The sequence below is a fragment of the Neovison vison genome, chromosome 4, assembly GCF_020171115.1.
Source record: "Neovison vison isolate M4711 chromosome 4, ASM_NN_V1, whole genome shotgun sequence".
Lineage (NCBI taxonomy): Eukaryota > Metazoa > Chordata > Mammalia > Carnivora > Mustelidae > Neogale > Neogale vison.
Window position 1 is genome coordinate 88841270 of NC_058094.1, and position 10446 is coordinate 88851715.

The 10446-nt window shown below is 45.9% G+C and overlaps 1 pseudogene; it reads left to right on the forward strand.

Moving 5' to 3' along the window:
- The first annotated feature begins 8057 nt into the window (after positions 1-8057).
- On the forward strand, positions 8058-9449 carry LOC122903977 (annotated as a pseudogene).
- The last annotated feature ends 997 nt before the right edge of the window (positions 9450-10446 follow it).

Here is a 10446-nt window from a genome sequence, read left to right on the forward strand (position 1 = left end):
TGGACAAAAGAGCAGTGAGTACTTCTGAGATTTAGCAGGGCACAGGTCGCCCTGCGGAGGGGCCTCAGGTAGGGAGGCTGTGCCTTGGTGTCCCCACTTGGTTCTCCGCTGCCAGGGAATCTGTGCTCATGCCCCATTCTGCTATTGCTTTCAGATCTCAAGAAGCTTCCATTCTGTGGACTTGACAGAATCTACAAGGGAAACAGAAGAAGAGAAGGACTTGGGAACGTGGTGAGTTGGGCAGGAAGAGGAGCCGGCAAACATGGACACATGTTCTACCTCATTGTCCTGACTTTGTTGTGGATATCTTGGGAAACAACACAAAATCCCGGGTGCTTCCCTGGCCTCTGACAACAAAGAGGAGATTAGTGGAAGGTCACAGTCCCTACAGGCAATAGGAAGCCTGAGAACATCCCACGGGGAACCTCCACCTGATCTGTACAACTCCCTGTGGTGGTTGGGCACTATTGTCCAGGAGCTGCTGCTCTTGGAGGGAGGACAATGACTGCCTGGAGGTACTGGACCTCAGACAGCCCATGCACTGTGCTCCTCTGGAAAAGAGCCCCACACCCCAGTGACCCCTCACTCTGCACGACCCAAGCCTTGCCCTCCTACCCTGCAAAACTCAGCAGACTAATTGCTCCCAAACAACACTAGTCGAGAAGAGACAGTGATGGGTTGGCGCCATCTCCCACTTCAGACACCTGAGAAATGAGCAAAAAAGACAGTCCACAGGCTCATAGGAGTCGGACAACGCTCCCCTCCCAGGGCTGTATCCTTGTGGGCACGGAGTAGGCAATGGTCTCTGGCTGAGTCATATATGCTGGAAAATCCTGTAGTACCTGACCTACACCTCCAGTCCCCCAAGCCTCCAAAACACCTCAGGGGAGGTAGCCGGTCTCCTCATGGCACCGTTTCTCTATGTGAGTTTGACATTCTAGAGACTCACCTCAATCTATAAATCCACAGGGAAGACCCATCAGCAAAAGGCCACACTGTCTGCTTCCACTTTGTCCACCACCTGCCCACAGTGTGGGGCCCATGCAAACTCACTTCCCATGGGAGTCGGAAGCATGCCTTCACTGTCATGCCACCTGCAACATTCGTGTGGCTCCCCCCACAGAGAAGGGAATGTTGAGGGCTCTCAGAGAGGCTGGAGAAGTGACAGCCTGGCAGGAGAAGGACCTGCCAGTAATGGAGGAAGATGGTCAGGGAAGGGGCCTGAATGACCCTGGGAGTGTAGCCTTCATTCAGCCCCAGGGGGCCCATGGGAAACTTCCCTTTCTTCATGTCACACATGGATCCTGCAGGGAAACCTCCACTTCAACACCTCAGAAGACACGTCCCACAAAGGCCCAAGGGCCTCTGTAAGACTTGCCCCGGGCACATGCCACTCGCTATCTCATACCACTCCACCATCTGTCTACACAGCTGCACTACAGGACAGTATGCCCACGACCATAAGGCACCAGAGTCTTCAGAGGTGCTCAGACAAAGGGAGCCAGGAGGGACCTGGGGCCCCTCTTGTGACTTCAATTTGGGCCTGGTGGAAGACTCAGCATGAAAGCACAAGGAAACACACCTGCAGGAATGGCTCTCTTGCACCTGACCTCCACAGACAAAACAAAGAGAACACTTCTCTGCAGCCCTCCAGAAGACGGCAATGGATCTCCGAGGATGAGACAAGAGGACCCTCTGAGTTGGCCACCACACGCACAGTTGGCTGCCCAAGCCCTGCTGATGTCTGACACTTGGTGAAGGAAGAAATTATCTAGGCCAACAACAGTCCATTGTCTGGTGAGACTGGGCCTCCCTGGGACTGGGTGGGACAGCAGTCTTCCAGTCATTTCCCCTATACGCTGCAGGGAATACTCCTCCTCCCACTGACCACTCCAGTCTCCATCAACCATACAAAGCATGACAGATGCATGAAGAAGCGTGATTTCCAGGGCCCCTTGACCACCATGAAATTGACTTGAGGGGCAGCAGCCACCCAGCTGTATTCCTCCAGGGTTCTACCTCAGAACCACCCTGTCGCTTCCACACACAGGACCATGACCAATGCCGGTCTCAACACTGGCAATGGCCCAACACAATGGGTCCTGCTCAGTCTGTGTGTTCTGCAGCAGCAACAGGTATAGGGAGGAGAGGCTGTCCCTAAACTGAGCTCCACCTCTGGAGCAGCCAGACACCACAGCAGAGGAACTAGGACTCCCAGCACCACGCTGTACCTCGGGGAAAACATGAGCTTCAAGGTAGGCAATGCTAGACACCTAGAGCATACATAAATGGGATCCAACATTCCTTTGGTGGGAATTCAAGCTGGTGCAGCCAATTTGAAGAACAGTGTGTGGATATTCCTTAGGAAATTAAAAATATAAATTCCCTATGACCCTGCAATTGCACTATATGGTATTAACCCCAAAGTTACAGATGTAGTGAAAAAAACGGCCATCTGCAGCCCAATGTTCATAGCATCAATGGCCAACATTCCTTAGGAAGCATGTTGAAGCATTGCATGTAATTCTCTACCTGAGGCCTCCAAGTTCAAAGGTCTCAGGAACTATTTCTTCTCCCACAGCAACCCTAATCTATATCCTCATGTTCAAGAAGAATATCTTCTCCTTGTAATGGGGCATCATTGGAAACATGGGTGATTCGAACAAGACTTTGACAGGGCTGTCCTATGGAGAGAGCTAGACAGAGACTCAGATGGGGACCAAAGGGCTTTAAGGATTTCAGGCTGATTTTCGGAAAAACTACAGCCATCAAACCCTTGGGAATGTTGGCCTGGCACTTTGCTTACAGACTTCCCCATTGCCTCACCAGGAGCTTAAAGAAGGTCACTCTCTGGCAGATGTAGGAACCTTGGATATATCGGGCACCTCAGAAAGAGGAATATGCCCAAATCCACAGTTATCGCATGCATGTCTGATGGCAAGCCCTTTCCTTAGCTGCTGGCCTGGAGCGACAATGATCAGCGATTCCTCAAAAAAGTCCCAGTGATGCAGATTCTAAGCAATCACCATGATTGATCACTAGGCTTGCTAAGCTTAAGTCAATGATTGCAGCATGTGGGTTAAAGTAGGACTTGCTTTCCAAGGACATGAGCCCTGAGCTGGCTGTCTCTGGAAAGGAGCATTCTTTTATAGAGGAAACATAGACCTCAAAAACCCACCTTTTGGACTTTCAAATCTAACCCTGGTGGCCTTTCCATTTGTGTTGCTTAGCTGAGGGAGACAACTTGAGGTAATTTTCAGAAACATTTCTACATTAACTCATGGTCAGGCAATCCTCTTGTTTCTTATTCTGTGGGGATACCAGGTCCCCATGGACTCAGGGATAATTCAACACCTGGAACATGCGATTGATTCCCTCACGACTGTAGAACTCAACTAGCACCTTGACCAATTGGATGGGGCTGGGATGAGGAACTCATTCCTTCAAAGCCAGAGAATACATACCACTACACAGGTTTCTCTGGGGACATATGGAGACAATGAAGGACCCAGCTGTCCCTGTAACTGGAGTGGAGGGTGCACTTGGGAAGGCCCTTATCTGCCAGCGAAGTTTTCTCCCACTCACTGGAGACTACTACTAACGAGGATATTCAGGCGAGACCTCAAAATAAAAAGGGCCTCCTGGAATGGTTTCTTACCTCCCAGTACTACTGATCCAGTGCAATGGCAAACAAAGGCTTTAGCTAAGCATTCAACTGCCCGCCTGGGAAAATGAACCTCCTGATTCATACGGGGTTGGTCCCTGACTCTAAGGACTTGGCATCAGCTCCAGAGCATCACAAAGAATAAAGGCCACCAAACGATGACAGGAGGCTGATTTATCAAGTACCAGCTTCCGTTTGGAGATATGCCTGAACTAACACCGGAAACCAGCCCAACTTTAAACCCAGCCACCCTTAGGCCTGGACCCGACAACTCTACACCTATGGCTCCTAACTCTTGAAAGGTTAAGATGCCCCACAAAAATGCAGAGGACAGGTGCTTTAGCAATGGCAACAGTTCCATGGAAAGGGGCTAAGAAAAACCAGGTATGCTCTCATCAATCGAACTCAGACTGCTAAGGCCAAAGCCTGTCAACAAACATGTCTGCCCCAAATCAGAGATCCTACTACCTACCTGTTGGTTGTAATTGGCAAAAGTCTTACAAGTATTTATCCTGACTCCAACAGAACTTCTTTGTGTGCTACGCCCATGAAGCAATTGACAGAAAAGGCTCTTCTTCCCAAACCATAACCCGCCAACCAAACATGGGCCTGAAATGATTGCACATTCAAAGAATGGCCCTCCAAACCAGAGGAGCCCTTGAAAGCCTGACTGCAGCTCAAGGAGACTCAAGATTAGATAAGGGCCCCTAGCTGGGACAGGCCTTGAACCTCTAACCTGTGCCCACAGATTCCCCAAGCTCCAGAGGTCACTGGACACTTGGGGTGGGCCCAGATGCATGGGCTCATTATGAAAACCATCACCGACCCAGCCAACCTTCCCCATTTCAAGCAACGGTGCACGTGTGCTCTGTTTCATTGACATGGTTACCTAGTATCCATCTTGCCCCTCATTGGGGCTGGAGAATGTTGTCTGGCATGGGGAGGTCGTTACAAAGTACACAGTCAAGGCCCTACATGTCAGCTCCAATAGGATTTCTCAATGAAACAAGGGAATGATCCCAATGCATGAAGCAGTTCTACAAAACACAAAGACTTTAGATGTTGTAACTGCTGCACGAGGTGGAGCTTGTGTCAATCTAAAGACAGAATGATGTGGGTACATTCCCACTACCACAAAGAGATTTCTGGGTTTCTACCAGATACCACTGTCCAAATTTGTACCTCCAAGGATCCCTCTCTTTAAGGACTGGCTCAACTCTTGGCCTGGAGGAGCATTCTCACCCACTATCAAAGGACTCTTCCTGGGGATTTGCCTTCTCTTTCTTCTTCTAACCCTGTTGTCTTGTTCCCCATCCATCATGGCTGTCTCTACAGGTAGTTCCAGGAACCCTTCCCTGCAGTAACTTCCAGAGGACAGATGGTCCTTTCCACTCAACAGGATCCAGTTAAAACTTCTCCCCTGCACTCAGCGGCCTCTTCATTTCACAACTCTGACAGAGAGGCCCCCCAACTAACCAGGAATGACCCACAGGTAGGGACAGCTCTATGCCCCTATTCAGCAGGAAGAAGTTACAGAAGATGAGACCATCCTCCTTCAACAACCTTAATGACAGAAGAGTCTAAACTGTTCAGGGGCACACGAGGAGAGAGGAGAAAGGCAGCTGAGCACCAAGCAGGAGCTGGCACACAACAAAGACCCCACCCCCAACATGTGATATGAGTGACATTCCTCAGGTGCTCTCACTGCCCTAAAATAAGGAAAGGAAAAAACAGATTCGCCACAAATAGAGATCAAAACCCTGCAAGACCAGAGTCTTCCTCAATTTATAAAAGTCCTCATGATTCTCAAGGAAGAGGCTTTCTTAACAAGAGGCTAGCTTTCATCCAGAGACCCATAACTCCGTTTCCTAAGGCCCTAACATCCCCCTCCCTTTCATCACACTAAGGAAGGCTGAGGCAGAAGGAAATGTCAAGAAAATGAAATTTCTATTCAAACTTGCAGTCCCTTGAGAAGGATTTGTGAGAGGAGGAAAGTAATATTCCTCCAGGAAGCTCCCAACTATCTTTCTATTAATGCCTTCCTAGAAGGAAAAACTACCTTCATTTGACAAGAGCAAAGTCTCTTGTATCCTGTGTGTCCTCTCTCCTACTGCAACCTTCTTGCAAAATATCCCTTTTGCCTGACCACCCCCAACCCCGTCATAGAGTCAGCCTCCCATCATGACCCCAGTATAGCACAGAAATCTGAATAGTTTTATTTCTGGACTGAAATGCACCTCAGGTCAAACCATCGCCTGAGTGTCTGTAAAAGTCACTTCTTGAACACGACTCACTGATATAGTTTGAAATTCAAACATCTAAAACTTAATCAGCAGTTGACATGGATGTGAGGCTACCATGTAGAAAGATCTATCTGAATTCCAGAAAGTAACATGGCACGTGACTACAAGTGGCATGCAGAGGTTGATGCAGAGACAATTACTGAGGAAAGTGGCTGGAATTTGTATGTTGAGTCAGGAAGGGAGGAACATGAGTGAGCAGTCCTTCCACAGTCCCTCCTGTTTTGGCCATTAGCAGAGGGTTCACCCTGCACAGGAACCCGGCCAATGCTGGGGCACAGGAGGGAGATTTCTCACATACCTCAACTCATTCCATGTGTGTTATGTCCTGGGAAGAGAAACCTTGTATTTACAGACAATGTGGAAGAACCTTCAGCCACGTGTCCCCAGTTCAAATGACATCAGAACTCGTTCATCCTGGATTGCACCACACACATATCCCCAGTGTGGGAGAGTCTTTGGTCGGGGCTCTAACCTAGGGAGACACAAGAGAACTCACCCTTCTGAGAAAAGTAGACATGATACACATGGGGGAAACAATTCTAGGCCAGGGCTCACCTCTGCACACAGCAAAACCACGGGAGAGAGGCACCTTAGGGATGTAACAAGGGTGGGAGACACTTCATTCAGAAAGCTCTGTTCTTATTTTTCCTCATGACCTCACATGGGTTAGAAGACATGTGGTGGCATTGCTGTACCAGAGCCCACAGCAACATGCATCCCTTCGAGGCCATGGGCTCATTGCCACGGACAGAAACTCGTTGAATCCATATTCAAGGGAAAGCATTTAGTACAGCCATAACCTTAGCCAGCATCTGAGGAGCCACACCAATGGGAACCCCAACAAATTTGGTCAACGTGGAAGAGCTGTTAGATACAGCTCTCACATTTGGAGACACCAGACAACTCAGACCAGGGAAACCTGTTTCTGTCATTACTGGGGTCCTGCATGTACCCAGAGTGCCCACCTTTCTCACCACCACAGAAATCAGAGAGTAAAAACCCTGTGACTCCAATCACTGAGGCAGAGCCTTCTGCCAGATGTGGTCACTTTCCCAACACCAGAGAACTCACACAGGGAGAATGACTAACACTATGTATTCATGGAAGAACCTTCAGCTGGGGCTCAGGCCTGAGCTCCTGCTACCATCTTAGAGAGCAAATCATCCCTCATACAGAAGCGAAGGTGCAGGGACCTCCTGGGACACCCTGCATCATTGCTGCTGCTGAATGCTGATGAAATCAATGTGGAAATCCCATTCCTCATGGAGCCAACACGTGAAGGACCTGGGAGGATTCACACAAAAGAAAGTTTTCCTGGAGTGATGAGGAAAGGAATGTTCTCAGGTATTCCTTCTTCCTTAGCTAACTATGACACCTTCACACCGAGGAAACACTTATCCCAGTGCACAGGGGGGAAATTCTTCCCCGGACACTCATATCAGAAAATCACTGGGCAAATACCTCCCAAGGAATTAATTAGGGTGAAAATGAGATACAAACTCATACACTGACAATTTTTCACTGCAAACACATACAACTGAGTCACATTCTGAGGGATGCTGAATGTAGTATTTCAGTAACCAATAGCTAGAAATAAAGCAAATCTGCTCCCATTTATCAGTACTTGCATAAAGACCAGTATCACTGAAAAGGAGGGGTCTCACAACCATGCACACTGTGCCAGTTAAGATCGGGGGGACTTTTTTTTTTTACTAGTTCTCACAAATGACACTGGTACTGTCTCTTGGTAGGAAGTTTGACACATATATACACTGCCTGGGATCCATGATAACATCAATTGAAGGGTTAACTTAGAATCTTAGAACACAAGGTGATTGACGTATGTTCACGAAAACATTAATCTATTGATGTATGTAGATTTCAAGGATGAATGGCAACAAGACTCAACAAACACATGGTTTGTGATCTACCTCTCATGTATCCTTATCCATTCTACTAATATTGTCCTCATAAATTGGAAAGGATTTATAAATTAATTACATGATTAGAAATATTTCTATTTTCTTTACTTATTTGAGAGTGAGAGAGCTAGAGAGGGAGCAAGAATAGTCCAGGTTGGGGAGAACAGTATGGCGGATGGCGAGGAGCCAGAGAAGAAAAGAAGGAGAATAGAGGAGTTGCTGGCTGAAAAAATGGCTGTTGATGGTGGGTGTGGGGACACTGGAGACTGGGAAGGTCGCTGGAACCATGTAAAGAAGTTATTCGAGCGATCTAGACCCTTCACACACCCTGATTTCGAACCGAGCACTGAATCTTTCCAGTTTTTGTTAGATACATGTAAAGTTCTAGTCATTGGAGCTGGTGGCTTAGGATGTGAGCTCCTGAAAAATCTGGTGTTGTCTGGTTTTAGACAGATTCATGTTATAGACATGGACACTATAGATGCTTCCAATCTAAATAGACTGTTTTTATTTAGGCCCAAAGATGTTGGAAGACCTAAGGCTGAAGTTACTGCAGAATTCCTAAATGACAGAATTCCTAACTGCAATGTAGTTCCACATTGCAACAAGATTCAGGATTTTAATGACACTTTTTATTGACAATTTCATATAATTGTATGTGGACTGCAATCTATCATAGCCAGAAGAGGGATAAATGGTATGCTGATATCCCTTCTGAATTATGAAGATGGTGTATTAGATCCAAGCTCCATTGTCCCTTTAATAGATGGGGGGACAGAAGGTTTTAAAGGAAATTCCCAGGTGATTCTGCCTGGAATGACTGCTTGTATTGAATGCACACTAGAACTGTATCCTCCACAGGTTAATTTTCCCATGTGCACCATTGTGTCTATGCCCAGGCTACCAGAACACTGTATTGCGTATGTAAGGATACTGCAATGGCCTAAGGAGCAGCCTTTAGGAGAAGGAATTCCATTAGATGGAGATGATTCTGATCATATTCAGTGGATTTTCCAAAAGTCCCTCGAGAGGGCATCACAATATAATATTAGGGGTGTGACCTATAGACTCACTCAAGGGGTAGTAAAACGAATAATTCCTGCAGTAGCTTCTACAAATGTGGTCATAGCAGCTGTGTGTGCCACTGAGGTTTTTTAAATAGCCACAAGTGTATATATTCCTCTTAATAATTACTTGGTATTCAATGATGTAGATGGACTATACACATACACATTTGAAGCAGAGAGAAAGGAAAACTGCTCAGCTTATAGTCAGCTTCCTCAAAGTATTCAGTTTTCTCTGTCTGATAAACTACAGGAGGTTTTGGATTATTTAACCAATAATGCTTCTCTAAAGATGAAATCTCCAGCCATCACAGCTACATTAGAGGGAAAAAATAGAACACTTTACCTACAGTCAGTAACATCTATTGAAGAATGAACAAGGCCAAATCTCTCCAAAACTTTGAAAGAATTGGGACTCATTGATGGGCAAGAACTGGCAGATGCTGATGTGACCACACCACAGACTGTACTATTCATACTTCATTTTACTTCTTAAAGAAAATAAACTTGTACATAATAGAAAATTCATGGAAATATATTATGTGGATGCTAAGACATTTAATGTCATTTTTAGCATTAGTGTTGCTGGAATTTGACTTTTATATAAGGAACCACTCTTTTTAAAATTTATAACTTCCCCTTGAAGACAGAATTTTGGGGTTGGTACTTGTAAGCATTTTCATTATAATATGGGAAATGATGCTTGGAGAGAGAGAATGAACAAATGTATTGCTTCTTTCAAAAGAAGCAGCAAGCGCTCTCTTGTATCTGACTTTTGTTACTGTGGTCTAAGAATGCATTCCTCAGTTTTCATTTGATCACCCACATAAACAAAAGATGTCCCTCTAAAGAAAAGAAGAAAATTAAGTTTTAAATGACCTTGACTATTACACCCTGACATCTAGAACATGTTGAACATAGCCCATTTCTTGCTTGATTTAATACTCATTTAATTGTGGTTGTCCAAATGAATATTAATTATTGCAAAGGTTACCTTGTCTATAATAATTTGTAAATGGTATTATAGCTGAATACCTGTGCATGGATATGGGAACTATTTTCATGTTTACTTGTAGTGCCATAGAGGCCAGTATGCACAATATTAAAGCCAAGACGTGGATATTTAAAAGAATTTAATGCTCAGGCAATTATCACTGATGCTTTCACACTATTTATTAATAAAATCATATATTGTATTATAAAAAAAGAATAGTCCAGGCTGGGCAGCAGAGAAGAGGGAGAGGAAGCAGGCATCACATTGAGAAGGGTGTCCAATGCAGGGCCTGATCCTCCAGGATCCAGAGATCCTGACCTCAGCCAAAGGCAGATGCTTAACCAACTGTGCCACCCCAGTACTTGCAAATTAATTTAATCTTTTAGAGTGGTCCTGATTTTGAAGAATTGTGTGTATCAGGACAGGAATTAAACTGTAATATTCAGATTCAGGCAGTGATGTCTTCCTCCCCCTCTATGCGAATTTGGTAGCCAGCTGC